Genomic DNA, 23,876 nt, shown 5'->3' with positions numbered 1-23,876 from the left:
CTGCTCTTGTCATTACTTCTACTGGTAAGTTATAGCATACTCCCTGCTTGTAGGATTGGTAGCTACACTTTCAAAGTCTTTGTCAAACTAATAAGATTTTTAAAAAATGTTCAGTTACATTCAGTTGCATTCTGCCCTTAGCTTTCCTTACACGTTGCTTTTCTAAATTGATATCGCATTAGTCAGTCAAGTTTCTTAGCTGGTTCGAGCTGATATTCGTAAAACGATGCAAATCTTATATAATTTATTGCTTGTTTTTAGTACATACGGACATACCTCACAAGTTTCTCAAGTTGCAACAAATTTGGTATTACTTGGAGTTAATAGATTAAGGGATGAATTTCCTTGGGGCTTCTTTCACTCTGCCATTGTAGCCTTGGCTGAACTTCAGCAGATATCTATTTACATGTATAAGCAGTGTTTCAACTGCAGCTATGGCAATGGAGTAGGAGAAGCCACAAGGAAATTATATTATTAGCTGAGCTGTGGTAGGTTGACTTTTAACACAACTTCTTCAACGTGCTGTAGTTGTGACCTTGAACTCTGAAATGGTCTCATTCACGATTCTGAGGAAATACCACTGGGAAAACAACCTACTGAGACATTCTACAACTATCTGCTTTCAGTAGCCTCAGTATTGTAGTTGTCCTTTATCATTCAATTAATAATTTATGCTTTCAACAAAGATGTTTTTGAACACAAAAATTACTATCAGACTTTTTGAACACTTATCTGCTGCCATATTAGGTAGTAGTGATAGTCCAATGTGATTGATGATGATGGGAAGGCAGTTTAACTGTTGGTCTTGGGGCTAACGGCCGCGTTCTGACAGTCTTCCCACTCAAGAATTACAGCAGTACCTTGCATCCATATGTTCCAACTAAAGTTAATTTTCCAGCGCACTCTTTGCTCTTGATGTTGGCAGTTCTGTATTATTTAAATTGCCAAACCCCATCCTGGGCTGTGTTGCTTCATCCCACACAGTTCCTGCAATCAAGCTGTCTTCCACAGCACAGCTTCAGAATGTGCCCCCCCCCTGCTAAAGGCCTGCTCAGGTCAGGAAGAAGATCCCGACCCGAACCACAGCAGACCCAAGCCCGACCCGGCCCGGCCTGAGTCCCTCCGATTTTGCCTCGATCCCGACTTGACCACCCCTTTACTTACCTTCGGACTCTGAGCCTCCAGGAAGCTGCAGCACTTGCGTGATGACATTATAGTGACATTACTCGCTCACTGCGCAGACTCGGTTTTGTCCCAGACTCCCAGCTGAGGTAATTTTTTTTTTCAATTTCAATACTTACCAGCAGAGCACTTATCGTGTGTGTCCAGCCCGACCCGACCCGAGCCCGAAAGCTGGATCCGGAAGATGGGCCGAACCCGACACATGTCGTCGGGTTCGGGTCGGGTAGCAGGCCTTTACCCCTGCATCTCTTTCCCAAAACCATAAATCTTTGTCCCTAGTCCTTGTGCCATCAGCTAATAGGAACAGCTTTTCTTTGTCTACCATGTCTAAACCTGTCATAAACTCATACACCTGTATCAAATCTCCCCCAATCGCTTTGCTCCAAGAAGAACAATCTCAGCCTCTGCAACCTAACCCTGTAGCTAAAATCCCTCATCCCTGGAACTATTGTAGTAAATCTCCTCTGCACCCTGTCAAGGACTCTCACATCATTCCTAAAGTGTGGTGAACAGAACTGGATGCAATATTCCAGAACTTTATAAAGGTTCAGCATAACTTCCCAGTTTTTGTACTCAATACCTCTATTTATGAAGCCCAAGATCCCATATGCTTTGCTAACTACTCTCTCAGTATGTCCTGACACCTTCAAGGATTTATGCACATGAAACCCCCAGGTCCGTCTGACCCGACACATGCTTTAAAACTGTGCCATTAAGTCTATTGCTTCTCCCTATCACTTCTGTCAAAATTCATCACCTTACACTTTTCTGTATTAAATTCAAAAAGCAGTGATCCCAGTACTAACCTTGGGGAACACCACTATCTAGCATCCTGCAGTCTGAAAAACAGCCATTTACCATGACTCGCTGTTTTCTGTCCTTGAGCCAATTTTTTTTATCCAAGCTGACTCTGGCCCTTCTATTTCATGAGCCTTAATTTTGTTAACCAGCCTTTTATGTGGTACTTTGTCAAATGCTTTCCCATCATCAACTTTCTCTGTTACCTCATCAAAAATACAGTTGGATTAGTGAAGCATGATCTATCTTTTACAAATCCATGCTGGCTATCCTTAATTAACTCTCCAAGTGTCTGTTGATTCATTTTCCCTGATTATTGTCTCTAAAACCTTACCCACCATTGATAAATTAACCGGCCTGTAGTTACTATGACTGTCCTTGCACCTTTCTTGAATAAGGGTGTCACATTTGCCATTCGCCAATCCTCTGGCACCTCCCCCGTATCAAGGGAAGATTGCAAGATTATGATCAGCCCTCTGCTTTCTCCACTCCCAATTCCTTTTGTAACCTGGGTTGCAAGTCTTCCGGACCTGACGACGTATCCTGTCTAAGCAGAGTCAGTCTTTTAAGTACATCTAGACTATCAATTTTCACCCCATCCATTACCTCTACCATTTCTACTTGTACCGATTATTTTGCCAGAATCCACTTCCTTAGTAAACAACAATACGAAGTACTTATTAAGTATTCTAGCCTTGCCCTGTGCCTCTAAGCATATATTACCCTCTTTGTCCCTAATAGGACCCACTGACCTCTTATGACCTGCTTTTTACATGCCGGTAGAAGATTTTTGAATTTCCTTTTTATGTTAACTGCCATTCTATTCTCATATTTTCTCTTTGCCAATCTTATTTTTCTCTTCACCTCTTCTCTCAACTTACTGTAATTGGCCCGGTTCTTGCTTGAAGAATTCACCTGACATGCATCAAACCATACTGTTCCTTTAAGAATGTTTACAAACAGGTGGGAGACTTCCACTTTTCACCTCTCAACTGACTGTAGATAGTGTTTTTTTTAAAAAGTGTTTTAGGCCCTGAGTGTTTTAAGGGTCATAGGTTTTGTCCTAGGTTGAAAGAAGAAAGATAACTATTAAACAATACCTGAAAATATTACAACCTTGCCCATTCACACGGACACATGTAAGCACACACAGATAAGAAAAGATGGAGATTGGAGGATAGCCTGCATTTAATTCTGATTCTTGTAAAAAGATTTCTCTTTGAAACCACCTTAGTTTTCCGGGAGGACTTTTTAAACAGCATTTGCAGGCCTGATGTTCCTTTTCCTGGTCCTCTGAAGTATTGTAGATTCCTTTGTTTAAGACTCAGTCAAAGTTGGTGGACAATCTCGTTAAAATTTCTCAGATGGGAGTTTTAAAGGTTGTCTTTTTTCAGTATCTGCCACAGTGGTTTAAAAATGTTACAGGCAGGGTCTTATTGGTTGGAATAGATCTCTCAGCTGCTGGCTTTTACTTTCTCTCTCTCATAGAAATCCTTTTTTTTAAGAAAACCTTATTAGGTTTGGTTTTGGTCAAGTGGCCATTGATGCTCTCCCTGATGTGTTCATACTGTGTCTTTGAACTTTGGGCAGTTGTTACACAATGGAATTTGAATGTGGCTTAACTTGATAAAGTCGTAAAAACAAGAAATGCTGGAACCACTCAGCAGGTCTGGCAGCATCTGTGGAAAGAGAAGCAGAGTTAACGTTTCGGGTCAGTGACCCTTCTTCGGAACTGACAAATATTAGAAAAGTCACAGGTTATAAGCAAGTGAGGTGGGGGTGGGGCAAGAGACAACAAAGGAGGTCTAGATTGGACCAGGCCACATAGCTGACCAAAAGATCACGGAGCAAAGGCAAACAATGTGTTAATGATGTGTTGAAAGACAAAGCATTAGTACAGATTAGCTGTTAATACACTGAATATTGAACAGCAGCAAGTGCAAACCTGAAAAAAAACAGTGGGCAAGCAAACTGAACAAACTAAAATGAAATGAAAAAAATGCAAAAAAAAAAAATTGTAAAAAATGTAAAAAAGAATGTAAAAAAAAAAGAGAAAGAAAAAAATAACTAAAAATGAAAGTAAAATGGGGGGCTGTCATGCTCTGAAATTATTGAACTCAATGTTCAGTCCGGCAGGCTGTAGTGTGCCTAATCGGTAGATGAGATGCTGTTCCTCGAGCTTGCGTTGATGTTCACTGGAACACTGCAGCAATCCCAGGACAGAGATGAGAGCAGGGGGGAGTGTTGAAATGGCAAGCAACCGGAAGCTCAGGGTCCTGCTTGCGGACTGAGCGGAGATGTTCCGCAAAGCGGTCACCCAGTCTGCGCTTGGTCTCCCCAATGTAGAGGAGACCACACTGTGAGCAAGTAGTGTTGTGTCACACCTATTATCTTGGCTTTGAATCCAGAGTCGCCCTGTCTGTGAAGGTCTTTGTCAACCCAATATAGGAGCCATTTAGCATTGAATGGCCTGCTTAGCATTTTAAGGTGAACTAGTCCAGGCATGATGATGGGTTTAGTCTCCAACAGTCACGATGTATATTTGCAGTACAGGAGGGGCATCTGACCTCTTACTCTATCTTGTTTGCAGCAAAATGTGTCCATTTATTGGAGTTTAATTCACCAGTTCATTTTTACAGTTCATAATTGCTCCAGTTCACTTTAGTTCATAACTGTTCCTTTCTTGAGTGTGACCATACATTCATATGAAATCCCTCTGTGCATATTTAATGAAATGTTTCTATGGATTTTGGCACAAATATGATCCTTTATAGAACAACACATCACTTGAAGAATATACCCCAAGGAGTTTGTAAGGACAGAAAGCAATATATGGTTGCTTCAAGGATGGTACCTCAGTTTGGATCATTTAAAAAGTATGACGACTTTATTGCTTTAGCTGTGTGGAAGATACTGGGAGAATAAGTGTGTGCGATAATTCTACAGTAATAGAAAATGCCTGTTGGTTATTAAAAATTATCCCACTAATTTCTTCAAAGACAATGGCATAATATGTTGTTATGAATGGTAAACTTCCATGTTCCTGTGTCAGGGATGGTACCTTGTTTCCAGAGCCAGTCCGAAAGGAAACGAAGGAAGAGATCTATTTGTACATCTTAACCAATAACCAGGGAATGGCCGAGGTACTTATTATTTAAAGCACTTGGATATTGATGGTAATATTAGATATAGTTTAAAACTGTTGAGCTTTGGTGTTTACAGAATGAGATTGAACATGCCTTGTTCCATATATCCTGTTAAGGAATCAGTTTAGATCTCGAGTATTGCATGTTTTTTCAGTGAATTCTTCACATACATTTTTTAAAAAAATGAGATACAACCATGAAACCAGCCTAGTTTCTATGCAGTTATTTAAGGAACAAGAAATAGAGCCATTATTCTTGTTTTATGAGTAAGTTATCATTGCCATAGTTACAACATCCAACAACTAAAGAATTTGAAATATAAAACTACATTCCAAGTTTTTTTTTAGTATAGGTTTCTAATTGGGATGTGGGTGGTACTGACAAGACCATGTTTTAACTCAACCTTACTGACCCAATGAAAATAGTGGTAGGCCGTCGATTGGTTCTGGGCCTTCCAACTCAGTGGGTGTTAAGAGTCAACCACATAGTGTGATCAGACTGGGTAATGGTGGTGAGCTCCTTTTCCTGAAGGACGTAAGGAACTGGATTTTTACAACATTTTGATAGACATTTCTTCGGGTACCAGCCCCAAAATTACCAGATTCATTGAATTCAATTTTACAATTTCCATGATGGGTAATTAACCACTACTCTACCATATCCACTTGTACAATCAATCCTACTCTCACTTGATGTCTACACACATGCAATTCCAGCGGCAGTTAGTGGCTTGTAGCCTCATCTCTTCTTAGTCCAAGGCCACTGAGGTCAACTTACAGCACATAAAAGCTATAAATCAGCTAACTCAGCTCAGACCAGTGACTGAAATTGAGACACACTTGTAATTCTCCATGAAGTTTGGAAGGAGTTGACCATTATTAATTTTTGTTAATTTCCACCAAATTGCTGTTGTATAAATCTACCATTTATCAACAATGTGACTCTACCTAGGTTTGCCTTGGATTCATTGTGTATTTTTTGGTTTTATTGCTGGTCCAGTTTCTGTTAAGCCTATATTTGTGCTACCAGTATTCCAGTATGTTATTTCTAATATAACTCGTGAAGACTGCTTTGACAGCACCTTCCAAACCTGCACCCTCTACCACCTAGAAGGACAAAGGCAGCAGGTGGATGGGAACACCACTACCTACAAATTTTCCTTCCAAGTTGCACACCATCCTAACTTGGAAATATATTGCCATTCCTTCACTGTCACTGGATTAAAATCCTGGAACTGTTGGTGCACTTACACACATGGACTGCAGCGGTTCAAGAAAGCAGCTCACCACCACCTTCTCGAGGGCAATTGGGGATGGGCAATAATTATATCATTAATGTGAAACTATTCTAGTTTATACTTCACAGGAGCATTGTGGTTATGTTACTGGACTAGTAATCCAGAGGCCTGACTAATATTCTGGAAACATGAGTTCAAAATCCCATCCAGCAGCTTGGGAATTTAAATTCAATTAATTAAAAAATAAAATCTGGAATTGCAAGATAGTATCAGTAATGGTGGCCATGAAACTACCAGATTGTTATAAAAACCATCTGGTTTACTAATGTTCCTTTAGGGAAGAAAATCTGCTGTTTTTATTCGGTCTGGCCTATTATCTGACTCCAGACCCACAGCATTGTGGTTGCCTCTTAACTTCCCTCTGAAATAGTTTCTTAGCCTTTAATATTAGTACAAAGAATATTTGATAAAGTTTAATTTTATGTACTAGTGCAAAAATTAGATTGTTGTCACCTAATGTGACTAATGTAAAGATGCTGTTTTCTGCAAAGAAAATTTAAGTTAATTTTATTTGCAGGTCACAAGTTTGAAAAATGAAATTTCTCCAAATGGCACATCAGGCAGTTACAATATTCCTCTCATCAAAGATCAAGTACGCGGAGGTATTCCTTTTCCAAAGGGAACAAACAATAACTTTGTTTTGGGCTGAGCAGATGCACTACTGAAAATTTTTTGTTGCTGCATTAATGGAGATTTGTCCATTTGCTTTAGAAAGGATAATACAATCAGCAAAACATGCCACTTTAACAGATCTAAAAAAGTACCAAGTACCTTGGACCTTCCTAAACATGTCTCAATTGTATCTGAACTCTGTTTTGGCTTTGGGCTCATTCCTGACATCCAAATGCTTGTATTAATAATTACTTGCAATGTTGGTGCTTGTGATCTTACTGTGATCAAGTGGTTGGTTTTTAACTTATCGTAACTTTTAGTATGACGGTACTATATTCAGGATGAAATAGCTGAGATATTTATCAGTGACCTTGAATAAACAAGCTGAAGAACGTGAAAAATAAAATGCAAATGTCTACACCCAAGGCTATCTGCTGTTGAGGTAGAAACTGAGCTGTTCCTGTTTCCTAAGAACTGATCTGCATCTCTATATGCAAATAGATAAGCACAGAAAGGGCTTCTGCTATTTCTCACCCAATGTCATGTAGCAATAAAACTCTCTTCCAACACAGGAAAACATGAAAGGAGAAATTATCAAAGAGTAAAGATTAATGGAATCTTTTGGATCGTATCAGTTATTCTCCATGTGCTGGAATAATTTATTTTTATCCGTGAATTTAACTGATCTTTTGTTATACTTGAGTAAAAACCCCAAGAAGCTGAAAAGAAGGAACCTTTATTACACTTTACATAGAATCTTACAGCACAGAAAGAAGCTATTTGGCACAAGTCTATGCTGATGTTTATGCTTCACACAAGCCTCATTCCACCTTACTTCATTTTGCCCTATATGCAGTTAAAAGGAACTTAGTACCTTTTATGTCCTCCTAAGATCCCAAAATACTTCACAGCCAATTAATTACTTTTGAAGTGCAATCACTTGACATAATGGCAAATATCACACCCAACTGGCAAACAGTAATATGGAACACCAATGAGGTAAAAATGACCAATTAATCTGTTTCAGGTGGTGATTGTTGAGTGAAAAATGTTGAAAAGTATTCTGCTGCTCACTAAATAGTGCCTTTGGGATATTCTATTTGAATGTCTCATCCAAAAGATGGCACTTACACCAGCATAGCACCTCCTCGATATTGCACTGAAGTGTCAACCTAGATTATGTATTGGAGTGCAATTTAAACTCAAGACCTTCTTGGAGTGCTGACAACTGATGCATGCTGGTAACCAAAATACTACAGTATTTTCTCTGACTCAGGTAACATAACAATTTGGTTTCAATATCTGAGGCAACCAATCAAATGAAATGATGTTTTATCTTATGGACATAGCTATCATTTTTTAGCTGAATGAAAGTTTTCCATATAAGACTGAATGTATGGCTTAATTTTTCTCTCTCAGATGTCGAAACAATATGCAGTTATATTGAACCAGAAAAGAAACCTTTCCTCAATCTTATTAAAAGCCACATGCTTTTTTCCTTTTCATGCAAATCCATTTCTATTTGAATTACATACAAGAACTTTCTGAAATGTTTTACAAACTACATAAATTCTTGCATGCCAATTCTTACTGTTTACCTGTTGCATCAGTGTGTGTTTGCTGTTTTATATAGAAAAGATACCCAAGAGTGAATAACCTTGGCTATGATTCACACTTTAGAGATGCTCCTGCATTTTATGAATGTCAACATTGAATTACAGCTTTTAATGAACTACAGGTATTTATTTTGTTTCATACACATGAATAGAATTTTTTTTAAATTGCTTGCTTTCTAGCAGGCATATTGAGAATGTTTGGTAGAGTTGGTGAGACATGGGTGAAAAGTAATAAATCTGATTGTGATCTGTATATCAGTTCCAGTACTATTTTTCCAGTTTCTTTCTCCATACTCGTGTGCAGGCTGGGAAGTAAGCAGTCATTTAGCGACTGTGCGTCAGGCATACCCACTGAGCATGTATTGGCAATTCTGGACATGTACTGAGTGAGTTTTTCAGACAAGTTAAATTAGTGGTCAGAAAATCATGCACAGCAGCATGCCTGAATTTGCCAAAATGCACCACAAACCAGCAAGGCTTGGAAAATTACCTGTATAGATGCTCAGAAATCTGAGCAATGTGTGAACAGAGTGCCTTGAGGACCAAGTGTTAAGTCGGGAATTTGGTGGAAGTGAGATTTCAGTGTAGAGGGGAAAGGAGGTGCTGCTTTTTCTTTTTGTTTCACCTCCAGTGGTTGGTGAGTGTTCTACTTTTGTCTCCAAGCTAGAAGACTGTAATGTGCTGTTACTTTAGCTAACTAAATTAGTAACTAATTGACTGATCAAATAAATAAGGTTAGACAAACATGGCCGGGCTGGTGGTGTGCAATGACTGCAACATGTGGGAATCTGTGGAACGCATTGCAGTCCTGGACAACCATATCTGTGGTAAGTGTCTGCAGCTTGAGCAACTTTGGCTCAGAGTTGCTGAGCTGTAGTCTGAGCTGCAGACATTGCAGAGCATTAGGGAGGGGTAGAGTTACCTGGACACTTAGTTCTGGCGGGCAGCCACACCCCCATTAGGTTATGTAGACTTTAGAGTTTGTCAATGGTCAGGGACAGGATGGTGTGACTGTGAGCTAGGCAAGTATGGGAATCCACGTGTAGTCATGGAGGAGCCTCAACCCTTGACTTTGACCAACAGGTACGAGGTGCTTGCTATCTGTGTGGATGTGACAAGGACCACAGGGCAGATGAAAAAAGTAACCATTGCACCTAGGTGCAGGACACCATTCAAGTGGGGGAGCGAATAGGAATGTGGTGCTGATGGGGGACAGTATAGTCAGGGGGATAGATACTGTTCTCTGTAGCCACGACCAGGAGCTCCGAAGGTTGTGTTGCCTGCCCGATTTCAGGATTAAGGACATCTTCCTGTGGCTGGAGATGAATGTGGACTGGGAGGGTGAGGATCTAGTTGTTGTGGTCCAACAGTACAGGTAGAACTAGGAATGATGTTTGAGAGAGTTTGAGGAATTAGGACCCAAATTAAAACACCGAACCTCAAAGATAATGATCTCTGGATTGTTACCGAGACACGTGCCAATTGGCATAGGGCCAAGCAGATTAGAGAATTAACCATATGGCTCAAAGAGTGGTGTAGCAAGACGAGGTCTTGAATCATAACGCACTGACACCAGTACTCTGGAAAGAGGGAGCTGTTCCGTTCGGATGGGTTCCACTTAAACTGGACTAGGGTCAGTGTTCTGGCGAATCGTATAACTTGGGCTGTGGATAGGGCTTTAAACTAAGGGGTGCGGGATGGAGTGTGTGAGGGTTCAGGCGAAGGTAAATTTAGAAATCCAAACAGAAAAGTTGGGACAATAGAGCAGTGTTACAAACTCTGAGATCATTAACGTTAAAATATGAGATATGAACCCCCAGACCAATTTAAAGAAGTATACAAGATTTCACGTTTTAAGACTTTCATCACAACTAAACTAAAAGAAATCCCAATTAACTAAGTAGCATTTTGTACGTAGATGATACCCCAAATTACAAAGAAAGGTATTTTCTTTACTTATTAAAATACTTGTAAACCTCACACCACACTTGCACATTACACAGTTCTCTTCGATGGCAAAATCTTTTTTTTTTATTCGTTCATGGGATGTGGGTGTCGCTGGCCAGGCCAGCATTTATTGCCCATCAATAATTGCCCTCGAGAAGGTAGTGGTGAGTTGCCTTCTTGAACCGCTGCAGTCCTTTGGGTGTAGGTACACCCACAGTGCTGTTAGGAAGGGAGCTCCAGGATTTTGACCCAGTGACAGTGAAGGAATGGCGATATAGTTCTAAGTCACGATGGTGTGTAGCTTGGAGGGGAACTTGCAGGTGGTAGTGTTCCCATGCATCTGCTGCCCTTGTCCTTCTAGGTGGTAGAAGTCGCGGGATTCAAAGGTGCTGTCGATGGAGTCTTGGTGGGTTGCTGCAATGCATCTTGTAGATGGTACACACTGCTGTCACTGTGCATTGGTGGTGCAGGGAGTGAATATTGGAGGTGGTGCACGGGGTACCACTCAAGCAGGCTGCTTTATCCTGGATGGTGTTGAGCTTCTTGAGTGTTTTTGGAGCTGCCCCCATCCAGGCATTGAGGAGACAGGAGGTGGGTTAGTCGCTGCAGAATTCCCAGCCTCTGGCCTGCTCTTGTAGCCACAGTATTGATGTGCCTGGTCCAGTTCAGTTTCTGGTCAATGGTAACCCCCAGGATGATGTTGGTGGGGAAGTCAGTGATGGTAATGTCATTGAACATCAAGGGGAAATGGTTAGATTGTCTTTGAGATGGTCATTGCATGGCACTTGTGTGGTGCAAATGTTGCTTATCACTTATCAGCCCAAGCCTGAATGTTGTCAAGGTCTTGCTGCATCCGGACATGGGCTGCTTCAGTATCTGAGGAATCGCAAATGGTGCTGAAAATTGTGCAATCATCAGCGAACATCCCCACTTCTGACCTTATGAAGGAAGGAAGGTGGTTGAAAGTCCCAAATTACTCCCAGTTGCAATGGGTTGAATTTCCCAGACCTTTTCAAAATCGATGTCCTCTTTGCTCACCTCTCCGAGCACTTAACGAACTGGATGTCCGTGAATAAGGTGATCCCTGGTGATCTTGTTGGTCTTCTATTTCTCCACAAGCTTCAACTTTCAAAACCGGTTCAAGTCTTTGCAGCCTTTTGCTCTATCAGTCTTCTCTGAGAGCAGGTGTTCCCTCTCTCTCTCCCTTGAGGCTGCCACCGCTGATCATCTTCCTTTCTTACAGCCTGTCTGCCTTCTGAAAATCTGTTAACTCTATCTGGAATCAAAAGTTAATAGCTCATTGTCCTTTCCAATATGCAAAGTCCAGAAGTCTGGTTTCAGCATCACCACCCAGGCTTTCCATTGTTTCCAGGTGTTAGCAGCTGCCATGTATATTTGCATTCTCAGAATCATTGATTCCTTGGCCGGAATTTTACCCCACCCCAACGAGCCTTCCCGACCCGCTCCTGCCTCTGCCCCCCTTTATGTAGTGGGGGAGTGGGCAAAAAATGGGCCGGCCAAACAAGGCCTTTTAAGTTGCCAATAAACGGCCACTTAAGGGCCTTTGCCCGCCTCCATGCGGATTTTATGCATGGCAAGCAAGCGTCCTGGAGCCGGGAAAGGCCGCCTGGTAAAAGTTTGCGGCCTCTCAGAGCCTGATTGAGGGACATCCCTGCTTCCTCAACTATCCCCAGGACTCCAGACGCACCCCCACTTCCCCCCAAATGACCACCCTTGCCTTGCCGGGGCCCGACCAATAACCCCCAGGAAGGCAACCAAAACTTACCTTGGATCCCGGCTCCCAGGCATTCTCTTCGGTCGGCTGGGCTGTAATACCAGCAGTGGCCACTGCTCCCAGCAGCTCAATCAGGCAGGACTTCCTCCCTCAAGCGGGTGGAAGTCCCACCTGGGGACCCATAAAATGAGGAATGGATCCTCAGGTGTGGCGGAAGCGGGTTCGTCACCGACTTTTATGTCGGTGGTCAACTCTCATCCGGCCAATGTAATATCCTGCCCGTTGTTTATGATCCAAACGTCTGGGAGGGTGAAACTCATTGTTCTTCAGGTGTTATACTCCTGCAGTCTCTGCGCTTCAAAGAAAGGTCTTTGATCCGGGTTCTCTGTTCTCCTGGTAACCAAGGTTTCTGTCTTGTCTTAACACAGAGTTGATGTAAGGTCACCTGGCTTGTCTGACTCCATCTTAAACCTTTTATATATATAAAAAAGTTTTTAAAACCATCATGTTGCAAAGTCCAATGTTCATAGCACCTCCCCTGTAAAAATAGAAAGTTTGTTACTGTAGTAATGATTTTTCTTGCAACATAATCACGTATCACATTGTAAACATTTCCATTAATAACATTTTACAGTTAACACAGGTGCCAACAATATCTTATATTTGAGTTGTTTTCCTCCATTATATCCTTTAAATTCTGGATAGAGCATCGACAATTATATTGGTCTTTCCTGCAACATGTACAATCTTTCGTGTAAATGGTTGTATCATTAAACTAAAGCCTGGCTACTCGACCCAGACCCGACTACATATTTCGGGTTCGGGTCAAGTCTATATTCTGAGTCCAGCATTCGGGCTCTGGTCAGGTCGGGCTGGACACTGCTGCCTCCGGGAACTCTCAGGATCAGGCTTGCCCATGATTCCCCACAACTCCATCTGCAGGAATAGCCTGTTGTCGAAACGGATGAACAGGATCACAAGTATTACCATTTGGACAAGGTACTAGGCACAATAATATGTTTGAGTTCATTAACTTTATTACGATATTCGTGTTGGGTCGGGCGTGAAAAAAAATTGAAGGACTCAGGTCGGGTTCGGGATGGCTGTGGTGGGGTCGGGCCTGGGTCGGGTTTCAAATTTATACCGAGCAGGCCTTTACATTAAACTCCACCAAAATAATTTGGCGTTCTTAGTTTTGAACTTTTCTAAAATCTTTAATGGATTATCTTTGGTGTAAATGGTTATCTCCCCTTGGCCATTATTGACATATACTTCAAAATGTTGAAGGGTCAGTACGAGACCTAAAGCCTCCTTTTCAATAGTGGAATACTTGTTCTGGTACTTACTGATTTTTCTAGAAAAATAACTGGTCATTCAACACCAGTATCACCATCCTGGAGTAATATTGCTGCTACTCCTACATCACTGGCATCAATAGCTAACTTAAAGGGCTTGCCAAAATTTGGTACGACAAGAACAGGTTCATTTATTAAAATGGCCTTTAACTTTTCAAATGTCACTTAACAAGATTCTGTTCACTGGATCTTCACACCCTTTTTAATAAATTTGTCAGTGGAGTTACTACTGAAGTTAAGAACAAACTTCTGGTAGAACATAACATAAGAACTAAGAGCAGAAATAGTCCATTTGGCCCCTCGAGCCTGCTCCACCATTCAATAAGATCATGGCTGATCTGATTGTGGCCTTAATTCCACTTTCCTGCCTGCCCCCTCTCCCCGATAACCCTTGACTCCCTTGTCAATCAAAAATCTAACTCACCATTGAATATATTCAATGACCCAGCCTCCACTGCTCACTGGGGAAGGGAATTCCAAACTCTCAGAAGAAATTTCTCCTGATCTCCATCTTAAATGGGAGACCCCTTAATTTAAAACTGTTCCCCCTAGCTCTAGATTCCCCCACGAGGTGAAGCATCCTCGTAAGACAAACCACTTATACCAGGAATCAGCCTAGAACCCATACATCCCTAGGAATCATAGTAGCTGCCTTTTTGTCTTGGAGACTGCAAAGCCTATTATTGCCTGAACTTTAGCTTCTCTGGACAACGCTTGACCTTGACTCACCATGCCCTATAAAAGGTGACCTTAGCCTTGGCAAACTCGCTCTTCGTTAAGTTCATTACCAAATTGGCTTTCTTTATCTGTTAAACAGAGCTTTTAATTATTCAACATGATCCTCCCAAGTGATCATCAATATACACAACACAACTGCTTAGTCCAGCAATCACCTGGTTAGTCATCCATTGATATTGGCTAGTGCTTTTTATTTATACCAAACGACATGACCGTACATTGAAATAGGCCATCTGCGATCAGTCTTGCTGATAAATACTGAATCCCCATTTTGTCAATACAACCCTCATGTCGTGGGATTGGGCGAGAGTCTGTTTTAGATACTGCATTGACTTTCTGATCTTATGGAACCATCCAATTTTGGTACTAGCACCACTGGTGAACTCCAGCTACTTTATCATAATTTAGCATATATCGAACCTGCTCTCTGACCTGAACTAATTTATCCAGATTGAGTGGATTCTGCCCTCACCCCTTCCCCTCCCTCCCAGAACTGTGACAGGGTTCCCCTTGCCCTCACTATTCACCCCCCAGCCTCCACATCCAAAGGATCATCCTTCACCATTTCTGCCACCATCAAACACATCTTCCTCTCCCCTCCCCTGTCAGCATTCCGAACCCTCCGTGACACCCTGGACCGCTCCTCCATCACCCCTGGCACCTCGTCCTCTTTCCACGGCATGTTCCCATGGAATCGCAGGAGATATAATACCTGCCCATTTACCCTCTTCTCTCCTCACCATCCAAGGCCTCAAACACTCCTTCCAGGTGAAGCAGCGATTTACTTGTACTTCTTTCAATGTAGTCTACTGTATTCGCTGCTCACAATGTGGTCCCCTCTACATTGGGGTGACCGCTTTGTGGAACACCTTCGCTCAGTCCGCAAGCAGGACCCTGAGCTTCCGGTTGCTTGCCATTTCAAGTCTCCCCCAAGCTCTCATGCTCACATCTCTATCCTGGGCTTGCTGCAGTGTTCCAGTGAACATCAACGCAAGCTCGAGGAACAGCATCTCATTCACCGATTAGGCACACCACAGCCTGCCAGACTGAACATTGAGTTCAATAATTTCAGAGCATGACGGGTTCCCCATTTTACTTTCATTTTTAGTTAATTTTTTCTTTTTCCTTTTTTAAAAATATATCTTTTTGTGTTTATTTTATTCTATTTCATCTTAGTTTGTTCAGTTTGCTTACCCACTGTTTTTTTCATGTTTGTACTTGCGGCTGTTCAATATTTAGTCCATTAACACCCTATCTGTACTGATGCTTTGTCTTTCAACACACCATTAACATATTGTTTGCCTTTGCTCCATGACCTTCTGGTTAGCTATTCTGTGACTTTGTCCTATTTACACCTTCTCCTTTGTTATCTCTTGCCCCACCCCTGCTTTACTTGCTTACAAGCTTTTACATTTCTAATATTTGCTAGTTCTGAAGAAGGGTCACTGTCCTGAAACGTTAACTCTGCTTCTCTCTCCACAGATGCTGCCAGACCTGCTGAGTGTTTCCAGCACTTGTTTTTATTTCAGATATCCAACATCCGCAGTATTTTGCTTTTATGCAATTAGCACTATATGGTCTAATGCTTTGTCTTTTACTACAACTATTAGCACTCCCTTTGCCTTTTATTCTGTGACATCTCTGTCGTTAATCTCTCGTGTTCTCTGCCCTCTCACACACCATCCCTTTTGTTCTTCTTCCCCACCCCCGCAACCCTTTCACTTGCTCAAAGCCCATTACATTTCTAACTTTTGCCAGTTCTGATGAAAGGTCACAGACTTGAAACATTAACTCTGTTTCTCTTTCCACAGATGCTGTCAGACCTGCTGAGTATTTCCAGCATTTCTTGCTTTTATTTCAGATTTCCAGCACCGGCAGTATTTTGCTTCTTTTTGAGTTGATAAAGATTCTGTTTAATAGCTGTAGGTGCCCCTACATCAACCCGATGAATAGCCAGAGGATGTCGACCTGGCAACACGTCTGTGTTTGCCAGTTTCATTGCAGGGGGTTCAATCTGAGAGTTCTCAGTCTCTGTCCCTTCATCCAGTTCATTGAAAGTAACACAATCCTTAACCTCCTCTTCTGTCATTTGATATACATTTACTGGCTGACAAGGTCATGGTCATAGTATCTTTTCAACGGATTCACATGATACACCCTTTGACTTTTCCGTCTGTCTGAGTCGAGTACCGGCAGCAGCCACCACCTCTGCAATGGTACTGCTCAGTTAAAGAGCTGCTGATCTCTGATTGGCCGATAGCTCTCAGCAGGTGGGACTTCTGCACCGAGGTCCTTGATCCCGGGAAAGGCCCGCCAATGTCCACTTAAGTGCCAAGTTGGTGCTTAATACAGCGGGCCTTCCCCAAAGGAGGCGCCGCAGGTCTCTAGCTGGTGCTTATGCCGGTGGTTGAGACCCTCATCGCCCAGATAACATTCTGGCCTATGAGTCTGAGTTTCAAGAGAGACTCACAAAAGCATGAGATGCCCAGATTTCTCAGCGAGTGATGAAAACCCTAGCAGATAGAACAGCTAAAGTATGCAGTTTGCAACCTGGAGACAAGGTGTTAGTGTTGTTCTCTTTGCTTGGGGAACCATCGAAAGCTAGGTTCAGTGAACTTTATCTCATTGAGAGCTGGACTAATTCTAGCAATGGTGGGATGAGGACTTTAATTGGCCACTTAAGGGCCTCAATTGGCAGGGCGGGAAGGCCGTTCACAAGCCTTCTCGCCCTGGACTTAATTTGGGTGGAAGCGGGAAGGTGGCAGGGTCCCCCCTCCCCGCTCAATTACATGCTCTCCCCACCTCCAAACCCAATGCGTGGGGAGAGCATAAAATTCCCCCCATAGTCTAGGAGGGTAGTTTCCTCTTCCTGAGCTAAAAATCTCAAATGAGTTTAAGGGGACCTCTAACCTCATGCCCATGGACCAATTCAAATGGACTGAAACCAGTGGACTCATTTGGTGTGTCCCTGGTGTCAAATAATAAAAATGATATCCCCTTATCCCAATCATAAGGATACTCAAAATAATAAACCTTTATCATACTTTTTAGAGTTTGGTGATACCTTTCCAAAGCACTTTGTGACTGCAGGTGATAAGTGGATGACTTGAGCTGCTTCACTTCCAAATTACTCAAGACCTCTTGAAATACCCCTGGCATGAATTTTGATCCCTGGTCTGACTGAATTTCTTATGGCAATCCAAATCTAGTGAAAAACTAGTAACCCCTCAATCACAACTTTTGCTGTGATCTTTGTCAAGGTATTGCCTCTGGAAACCTAGTGGACAAATCCTCGATGGTTAGGAGAAACTTGTGACCTAACTTAGTTGTGGGTAAGGATCTGACACAATCCACAAGAACCTTACTAAATGGTTCATCAAAAGTAGGTATCAGTATCAATGGAGCTGGCTTAATCAAAGGCTGTGGCTTCCCAATTACCTGACATGTATGACAAGTTCTGAAAATTCAACCACATCCTTATACAAACCTGGCCAATAAAAATGCTGTCTTATCCTGGCCTGGGTCTTTCGAATACCCACATGACCTGCCACTGGGATCTCATGGGCAATTCTCAAAATTTCACTACAGTACCCCAGGGGAGCAAAAACATCATGAGTGGGCCTCTGGGGAGGCCTTCACTCTGTCATTAGAATGTCATTCTTAATATAATAGCACTCAGGGAGCTTTTCAGCTTCTGTCTCATAACACGCCGTTTGAGAGAAACGTTTGAGTCAGGGTCTGCCTGTCTGCCTGTTGTGCCTCAAACAAAAATGATCTGCTAAACAATTCGCCATTGTTAGCGTTGGAGCCTTTTCCACCAACACCCCATCCAAATCCTTGACAAAAGTTTCAGCCAACCAAACACCTGAATTGTCCTGCACAACAACTGAATCCTCATCTTGTTTAATCTTATGAGCCTGGGGTCTTGTCACTACATAATCTGGGAATATTCCAGGAAATTCCTCCTGCCACACTTCCATTTCAGCAACCTCAACTGGCTTTTCTGAAACTACTGAAGGCGCCAATACCTTATCCCCAGCTAAGTCATTCCCTGACAAATCCGGACCAGTGACTAAATCACATTGCAAATTAACCTTATCCAATGGAACAGATAAATAACCCCCCTCAATGCAGTGCACCATGACTTTTGCATTCATAGCATTATTTGGGAAAAAGTGTACATTCTTTGCTGCCATTAATGACTGTGTTGTACCTGTATCTCTAAGAAGCACAATCAGCTTGCCTACCTCTTCTGACAAATATGGGAACACATTACCCCAAACACAAAACTTCTATAATCTTAAGGGACCTGATTTAATTTATTAGCACACGGATGCACGTTCCTGATCACTATCCAACATCGCCAAAGCCACTGGCTTGTCAACAGCACCATCTATTGGGGCATCCTTTTCAGGACAGGCATTCAGTAAACCTACCATAGCTACCAGATTTCCTTTCAACTTCCAGCATTCTGATTTTATTTGCCCTCTTTTATTACAAAAATAACACATTGGTCCTTTTGACTTAATGCAAGTCTCCTAACTTTTTTAACCACTCTGAGGGTTGCCTGTAGCCTTTCCTTTACCCTTTCACTGAAACCATATGTCTTCTCATTATCCCCATCTTTTCAACTCCTCTCAAAGTTTCCAAACAGGGGTTTTAACTACTGCTATTGTGGGTCAATTTGTAATCATCCGCAATTTCTGCAGCATTCCTTACTTTTAAGACTTTGTTCTTCCAGATGGGACCTTATTCCTAAGGGGATACTATTTTTAAATTTTACATTAGGATTACTTTCTGAAAGCTTTTAAAATCTTGCTCAATCTTCATGGGCCGATACCAACAATCAGATATCATTTTTGTCTGTAAACCTCTGGTACCAACTCGTAAGCATTGAGAACTGCAGTTTTAACCACTTCATAATCACTTGACTGTTCCTTTGAAAGTGTTGAATATACCTCTAATGCTTTTCCCCACTAACACATTTTGCAATAAAATTGACCAACTTTCTTTCAACTATTTCAACTTCGTAGCAATTTTTCCAAAAGACACAAAGTACATTTCAACTCCTTTCTCACTGAATTTAGACACTAAGCAAATATTCCTTGCCAAATCAAAACCAGGAGTTAAATAGGAATCATCCTCAAACCTTTCTGTCACTCTTTGCTTTCATAATCTAAGATTTTGCATTCTCACTTTGTATTCTAATGGCAATTTTTGGTCTTTTTCTTTCCTTTCTCTTTCGAATTCAATTTCTTGTGTCAAATTGTAATCGTCTGTTTTTTTCCCTTTCATTCTTCTCTGTCTCTCTTTCCTTTTCTCTTTCCAATCTCAGCATCTCCAATTCGATTTTTACCTAACTCCACTTGAACATTAGCGGAAACATCCTTTTCTTTTTCCAGCTTCAAGCAAGAAACCAATCCTTGTATTATCTCCACTTTCCTAGCCCTGGGCTTATACTAACTCCCACGTGTGCTGATATCATGACCAAATCAACCATTCTCAACTGCTGAAATATACTGAGAAGTCAAATCTCTTTTAATAAATTACATTAATGGTACTTATGTTGATTTCCCACTGATCCCAACCAAAGTAAATGTGAAATCTTGTTTAAAACTCTGGAAAATTCCAGCAAACTCACTTAACAGCATCTGAATTCTTAACCCAGACGAGCCCCCAATTTGTTATGACCTCAGTGAGACCATTAACATTAAAATACGAGATATGAACCCCCAGACCAATTTAAAGAATTACATGACAAGATTTTACATTTTTAAATAATAACTAAACTAAAAGTAATCCCCATTAACTAAATAGGATTTTGTAAGTAGCTGATACCCCCAAAAGTAAAGAAAATATCTTTCTTTGTATTATCAAAACACTTGAAAACCTCACACCACACTTAGATGTTACACAGTCCTCTCTGATGGTGAAATCTTTGCAGTTAAAGGTACAAAACTACTCCCTGTTGCAATGGGTTGGATCTCTCAGACCTTTTTAAAATCAATGTCCTCTTCACTCACTTCTCTGAGCATTTCTGACCTGGACATCTGTGAATAAGGTGATCCCTGGTGATCTTGTTGGTCTTCTACTTATCCACAAACTTCAACTTTCAAAACCGGTTCAAGTCTTTGCAGCCTTTTGCTCTATCAGTCTTCTCTGAGAGCAGGTGTTCCCTCTCTCTCTCCCCCTTGAGGCTGCCACCGCTGATCATCTTCCTTTCTTACAGCCTGTCTGCCTTCAGAAAATCTGTTAACTCTATCTGGAATCAAAAGTCAATAGCTCATTGTCCTTATCCAATGTGCAAAGTCCGGAAGTCTGGTTTCAGCATCACCACCCAGGCTTTCCATTGTTTCCAGGTGTTAGCAGCTGCCATGTATATTTGCATTCTCAGAATCACTGACTCCTTGTTTATGATACGAAAGTCAGGGAGTGTGAAACCCATTGTTCTTCAGGTGTTATACACCTGCAGTCTCTGCTTTTCGAAGAAAGTTCTTTGATTTGGGTTCTCTGTTGTCCTGGTAACCAAGATTTCTGTATGGTCTTTAAGCAGAGTTGATGAGGTCACCTGACGTGTCTGACTCCATCTTAAACTTTTAAAAAATCACCATTTTTAAAACTTAATCAGGTTACAAAATCCAGCATTCATAACAGCTATGTGGGTGAAGACAAGCAGAATGGATAGGAAGGAACAGAGATTTTAATGTTAATAGTACATCAGTGAATAAGATCCATGCAAAGAATTTTAGTTAAAAAAAACAGCTCTTTATCTTATTGCAGATGCTTCACGCAGTCAGATATATAGTGGTACAAGTAGAGATAAATGGTTTAGATCTAATCACCATTACAGAGACATGGCTACAAGGTGACCAGAGCTGGGAAATAATTATTGCAGGGTATACAACATTTCAAAATGACAGACAGAATGGAAAAGGAGGAGCAGTAGCCTTATAGTAAAGGATGACATAAAGACAGTAATGAGAGAGGATTTTGGCTCAGAAGATCAGGAAGTAAAATTAGCATGGGTGGAGATTAGGAATAGCAAGGGTTATAAATGCTGGTGGAAGTTGTTTGTAGGTCCTATAACAGTAGTTAAGCAAGAAATTATTGGAGCTTGTAACAAAGACAATTTAATAATTGTGGGAGACTTTATCTTCACATAGACTGGACAAATCAAAATGGCAAAGGCAATCTGGAAGATGAGTTTGTAGAATGCTTTCCTGACAGTTTCTTGGAATAATACATTGTGAAACCAACTATGGATAAAGATATTTTACATCTAGTAATGTTTAATGAGGCAGGGTTAATTAATATTCTCAGTAAAAGATCTGCTGGGAAAACGTGATCACAATACAATTGAATTCATATTAAGCTTGAAAGCGACATACTCCAGTCCCAAGTACAAATCTTAAACTCAAGCAAAGCCAGTTACTTGGGTATGAGGGGAGAGCTGGCTGTGGTTGATTGGGTAAGTAGACTAAAAGTTATGGTGGTAAATAAACACTGAGAAGCATTTCAAGAAACAATTCAAAATGTTCAACAAAAGTACATTCCATTAAATAAAAACTCAACAAGAAAGATACATCTGTGACTTACTAAGGAAGTTAAGGACAGTATTAGATTAAAAGAAGAGGCTTGTAATGTGGCAAAGAATAGTAGTAAGCCTGAGGATTGGGAGTATATTAGAAACCAGCAAAAGGCTACCAAAATTTTTTCCCCTTTTCATAAAATAGAATACGAGAGTAAGCTAGCCAAGAATATACAAAACAGATTATAAGAGCTTTTATAAGGATATGAAAAGGAGAGTAGATAATGTAAACATTGGTCCCTTAGAGGCAGAGGCTGGAGAAATTATCATGGGAAATGAGGAAATGGCAGAGACATGAACAAATATTTTGTGTCTGTCTTCACAGTAGAAGACACAAGTTACAGACCAAAAATAGAGGGTAACCTAGGGGCTAATAAAAATGAGAAAATTAAGGTAATTGATATCAGCAGAGAAAAAGTATTGGAGAAATTTAAGGGACTAAAATCTGACAAATCGCCAGGACCTGTTGGCCTTCATCCTATGATTCTGTAAGAGGTGGTGGGCGCACTGGTTATGATTTTTCAAAATTCCCTAGATTCTAGAATTGTCCCAGCAGATTGGAAGTAAGCAAATGTAACACTGCTATTCAAAAATGGAGGGAGAGAGAAAACAGAGAACTACAGGCCAGTCAGTTGTCTGGCAAGTGCTGGGATCTACGATTAAGGAGGTTTTAACAATGCACTTAAAAAATCATAGTATGATCAGACAAAGTCAAAATTGTTTTATGAAAGGGAAATTGTATTTGCCAAACTTATTAGGTTTTTATGAGGATGTAACTCATAATGAAGAGCTGGAACCTGTCATAGCCGCTAAGCGCATTGCACTGTTGAACTACAAGAAAGCCTCCAGCGAGTTAACATCCGTAGCACTTAAAGCAGCCAGAAGCACTGCACAAAGAATAGTCAGGCGCTGTGCAAATGACTACTGGCAACACCTATGCAGTCATATTCAGCTGGCCTCAGACACCGGAAACATCAGAGGAATGTATGATGGCATTAAGAGAGCTTTTGGGCCAACCATCAAGAAGATCGCCCCCCTCAAATCTAAATCAGGGGACATAATCACTGACCAACGCAAACAAATGGACCGCTGGGTTGAGCACTACCTAGAACTGTACTCCAGGGAGAATGTTGTCACAGACTGCCCTCAATGCAGCCCAGCCTCTACCAGTCATGGATGAACTGGACATACAGCCAACCAAATCGGAACTCAGTGATGCCATTGATTCTCTAGCCAGCGGAAAAGCTCCTGGGAAGGACAGCATTACCCCTGAAATAATCAAGAGTGCCAAGCCTGCTCTACTCTCAGCACTACATGAACTGCTATGCCTGTGCTGGGACGAGGAAGCAGTACCTCAGGACATGCGCGATGCCAATATCATCACCCTCTATAAAAACAAAGGTGACCGCGGTGACTGCAACAACTACCGTGGAATCTCCCTGCTCAGCATAGTGGGGAAAGTCTTTGCTCGGGTCGCTCTAAACAGGCTCCAGAAGCTGGCCGAGCGTGTCTACCCTGAGGTACAGTGTGGCTTTCGTGCAAAGAGATCGACCGTTGGCATGCAGTTCTCCCTTCATCAGATACAGGAGAAATGCCGCGAACAACAGATGCCCCTCTACATTGCTTTCATTGATCTCTCCAAAGCCTTTGACCTCGTCAGCAGACATGGTCTCTTCAGACTACTAGAAAAGATTGGATGCCCACCAAAGCTACTAAGTATCATCACCTCATTCCATGACAATATGAAAGGCACAATTCAACATGGCGGCACCTCATCAGACCCCTTTCCTATCCTGAGTGGCGTGAAACAGGGCTGTGTTCTCGCACCCACACTTTTTGGGATTTTCTTCTCCCTGCTGCTT

The 23,876-nt window shown here is 41.5% G+C and overlaps 1 protein-coding gene across 3 annotated transcripts in view; it reads left to right on the top strand.

Moving 5' to 3' along the window:
* sema4d (sema domain, immunoglobulin domain (Ig), transmembrane domain (TM) and short cytoplasmic domain, (semaphorin) 4D) overlaps nt 1-23,876 on the top strand; it is a 254,692-nt gene that overhangs the window by 203,808 nt on the left and 27,008 nt on the right. The window lies entirely within an intron of this gene.

This window comes from Heterodontus francisci, chromosome 4 (assembly GCF_036365525.1).
Source record: "Heterodontus francisci isolate sHetFra1 chromosome 4, sHetFra1.hap1, whole genome shotgun sequence".
In the NCBI taxonomy this organism is placed as follows: Eukaryota; Metazoa; Chordata; class Chondrichthyes; order Heterodontiformes; family Heterodontidae; genus Heterodontus; species Heterodontus francisci.
This window is presented reverse-complemented; position numbering and strand designations above follow the sequence as displayed.